The sequence below is a fragment of the Trachemys scripta genome, chromosome 2, assembly GCF_013100865.1.
Source record: "Trachemys scripta elegans isolate TJP31775 chromosome 2, CAS_Tse_1.0, whole genome shotgun sequence".
In the NCBI taxonomy this organism is placed as follows: Eukaryota; Metazoa; Chordata; order Testudines; family Emydidae; genus Trachemys; species Trachemys scripta.
Window position 1 is genome coordinate 183,783,326 of NC_048299.1, and position 4,662 is coordinate 183,787,987.

Below are 4,662 nucleotides of genomic sequence, written 5' to 3' on the forward strand. Positions count from 1 at the left end.
AATAGTTCCAAGATTGCTTCAGCTAGTTACTTAAGTACCTTAGGATATATTCAAGTTAGCAGGTTCTGGTTCAATTTCTCTAACTTATCTAAACATGTTCTTTCCCTATTTTGGCTTGCATTCCTGGCCTCTTGTTAATGGTGTTGAGTATCTGGAGAACATTAACCTTTTCAGTGAAGACTGAGTAAAATAAGCATTCAACACCTCAGCTTTCTTGATGGTATCTGTTAGCTCTCCTTCCCTGCTAAATGGAGAACCTACACCTTCCTTCATCTTTCTCTTGCTCCTAATGTACTTAAAGAACTTTTCTTATATCTTTTAATGTCCCTTGCTAGGTCTAACTCATTTTGTACTTTAGACTTTCTGATTTTGTTCCTGCATGTTTGTGCTATTCTTTTTTGTGGTACTCCTTAGCATTTTCTCCAGGCTTCTGCTTTTTGTAGCAGCCTATCTCCACTTGACAGAGCAGCCAGTTATCCTTCCTCATCTGGTGGTGTCGTAGTCCTTTGCATCCTTCATCCCAGATATCTGCATGTGCATCCTTCCAATGAAGTCCTTGTGCTCCTGGATGCTATGTAAATGAACCATCTCCTCCTGCAGCTCTCTTACAAAGCTATACGCAAACATCAATACTTGCGGGATTGGGTCTTCAGTTTCTTTATTGTGGATTCTTTATGAAAATTATTTCTGTTGTGGATGGGATGGTGGTAGTATTTTGGATCTGGTTTTGTTCATGGATTTATTTGCATAAGTGACCTATGCAATTTAATTTAGTTAAGAAGCCTAGATATTTCTGGAGATCAGCTGTCCCAATTCTGGGGTTAACTGCACCAGTGCCTTTAGGTTTCAGGTCTCCAGCTGTCACCTCTCCATGGGCGGAGACCTGTGTCCTCCTTTCAGACTGGGAATTCAGGCTTGCAGTCTCCCTGCAATTTCCTATGTTTATCCCAGCAGGTCTGACCTTAGTCCAGCACCAGGGCTGGATTACTCAATAGGTAGTCTAAGCACGTGCTTAGGGCACCAGCAAAGCAGGGGGCATAAAGAATGAGATTTTCTGGGGAAAATATTTGATCTTTCAAAAAAAGCATCGAAGTGGTCATCATGGGGAAAAATCAGAATGTTGTTAGACTTCCTTACACTCCACTACACACTCTTCCCCCATTTTTCTGTTCTTTTTATTACTTATCCCCACTGAAACCAGGGGGGCATCCTACTATCATAGATCGAAATAATGTGAGGAAATCAGACTATAACTGATCATCCTACTCCCGGTGGTAAAATGGACATTGTTCTAGAAGGTGTGAATGTGTCAGACTGAACCTGCTCATGCTGTAAATAATAGGAGAAAAGATCCTGGTATGTGGATTGATTCAGTAGCTTACTGGATAGATCATGGACCAAATGACTGTCAACACCACACTGAGCCATTTGAGAAATCACGTCGGACTTTTACCAATGGCAAACAAACAAGATATTGTCCACAAAAAATATTTTTCAGCATGAAAGTGAATGCTGAGAAATACTCTAGCATGGCTATTGTATTCACCATCAACAAGGTCTGTGTACCATTTTGTTTGCAAACTTTTTGCATATAAACTTTCAACATCCCGGTTTGCTGCAGATGGATTTAGTGACTGGTGGAATACTGTTTTAATTGAACAACATGAAAATAGCACTACTCACAGAGAATCAATGTTGACATATTTAAATCAAAGACGGCTTTGGATTGACCCAAAAATTTTAAGAACAAATTAAAGGGGAGCGTGAATACTGGCAACATGTCTTGCAGCGTGTTATAGCTGTTGTTCAAACATTAGCTGAACGTGGTCTGCCTTTCTGGGGATCAAATGACACATTTGGATCATTGAAGAATGGAAATTTCTCAGGATTGTTGGAGCTTGTGGCTCAGTTTGACCCATTTTTAGCAGGCCATATCTCAAAATATGGGAATGCTGGCAAAGGTAACCCATCATACTTATCCAAGACAATATGTGATTGGTCTAATGAGTGACAAAGTTCGTTCAGCTAGTGTGGATGAAATAAGTACTGCTGGGTACTTCAGTTTCTGTCGACTCCACACCTGATCTTTCACATATTTGATCAACTGAGTATTGTACTAATGTGTCTCCAACAGATGGAAAACCAGCTGAATGATTTATAACATTCCTCAATTTGAAAAGCTACAATGGTGAAGAAATGGCAAATCAAGTACTGCATTATCTGTGCCAAGTTTGCAAAATAGATTTCTCAAAGTGCAGAGGTCAATCTTATGACAAGGCTGCCAACATGTCAGGGTGTTAGCAAAGAATGCAGAAGAAGCTTTTAGAACAGAACAAATATGCCATATTCATACCATGTGTTGCACACAATCTTGTTGGCTGTAGTGCTGTTGATTGTCCGGTGGCAGTAAGGTTTTTCTCAACAGTCCAGTTACTTTATACATTTTTCTCTGCCTCAACACACGGATGGGCAGTTCTTAAAACATATTTGGGCAATGATCATGTGTTGAAATCTTTCTAATACTCACTAGGAGGCACATGCAGTGGCAACAAGTGCAATACTGGAGTCCTACTCAAAGATTGTGGATGCATTAGCTATACTTTCTAAAGACCAATCACAAAAGGGAGAAACTATATAAGAGGCAGAAAACATTGCAAACAAGATGCAAAAACTAGAGTTTGTATTCATGTTGACCATGTGAAATGAAATTTTACAACACTTTTTTACCACACAAGTCAAGCTCTCCAAGAAAAATAATTGGATTTGAAAACCTGTGCAGACCTCTGTCAATCATTAGCAGACCACTTACACACTTTGAGGAATGACTTTGAAAGATAGCTTGCCTGATAGTAACTACAAAGGAGCCCAGTCCCAGGGGTCTGAGCTAGCTCAGGTTGACCCTCTATGCCAAAAGTCCTTTCTTTGTCTGCTGGACCTCTTCAGCCTGGTCTGAACCAAAATATGAAATTTCCCCCAAGAGGTGGTATTTTTCTGGAGATGTTTCTGTCCTTGGTTTTGCAGTAAGTTTCCCCCCTCTCCCTTGATTTTTAGTTCCTAGAGCAAGCTTGGTAATCCTCACCTATCCAGGTACAACATAATAACTAGCTTGCAAATATACTATTTATAGATACAGAAGCTTGAATATTCCTGGGGCCTGCAGTTTCTGGCACACTTCTTATAGAAGCACAGAGACTTATATTGAAGTTTGTGCTTCCAAGGAGTGTCATCTGTTCCATTTTTAAAGTTACTGAACTTTAATTGTAAAAAAAGTGAGACTGTTCATATGCTCAACGGTAAACACAAAAGTCTTTGCAAGATTGTAGTCAAACTTTCCTTATAAATATGCTCCTAATTACAAGATTTAAACCGGGAGAGCAATCCTTTTTTGGGAGAGATTTTTATAAGGTGTTTTAAGTCAAAGTAGTATTCAGTGTTTCCTAAATCTAAAATGAAAAGAACTTTTTATGGGCTAATGTTTGAGATACTTCTTCCTTCCCCAGTTTTGCGATCTAGGGTTCTTTCTCTCTCTCTCTCCTCCCCTCCGCTCACCCCCCCCCGCCCTTCATTTCATGGTGGTGGTATAGTATTTTGTTTTGATGGCTTAATTTTTAGCATGGTCGTGCTGCAATTTTGATATTAAAGGGCTGCATTGTGAACCCCTTTTTCCTATTGGAAGTAAGTCATCACACTGGCTTCAATGGGACTAATTGTGCAAATAACTGCTCATCAATGAGAGTGATGGCTTCACAAACTGATCCCAAATCTTCAAAGGCTTCTGCTTGTTTTTATTTATCAGAGATGTTACCTAAACATTTGTATTTGCTGTTGTAAATAAAGTGGGTAATGAGCAGTACCACTAAAAATATGGAATCAGTAGGAGGGCTGCATACCCTAACTTTCCACCTGTTAAGGCCTAAACATGGAACATAAGGTAGGACAAAGACCCAAATAGACTGACAGCAGAAAAATAATAGCCTAAAGAAGCTTAGGTGTTAGTGTGTGACTGATTTCGCAATTCTGAGTAAATTTGCAATAACAACAACTTTGGTTATGTGATCTCTTGAGTATATTTCATAACAAACTATTGTTACTCACGTTTATTAAGATAGTACAGGGAAAAGGTTCTATATATACCAGTCTCCAAAGAGCAGTCCTATGCAACATTCATCTCATGCAGAAGTTATACTACCCAACTTACATATTTCAGCTGATATTATTTATATGATTTTGTAAGTTAGACGTTTCTTTACATTTTACTAAACTCCAAGCCCTCAGTTTGTTCTACTTCCCTAACTTGTTTTGTTCCTTCCTTATCTTTGTTTTGGATAGTAGCATTCCAGGTACTGACCTGTGAAGCTACTTCCCCAGCTTGTACTAAGATAGGAAACTTGTCAAAAATTAAGATATAGATTCGTTCTATCGGCTTGTGCCAAATGCTTGCTTCAGCAAAGGCAAGGTAGTGTGGGATACATAGCATAAATGAACAAGATCAGGGTATAGGCCAGTCTAGGCTACATCACTGTTATATACACACATGGAGTATGCTTTAACCACAACTATGGTATTATGTGTATAGGTTGTGCTGATAATACATATTTATTATAGATTAGTCAACAGGCCCCCAACTCAGGCTTGGCTTGTCTTTTTTTTTTTTTTTTTTTT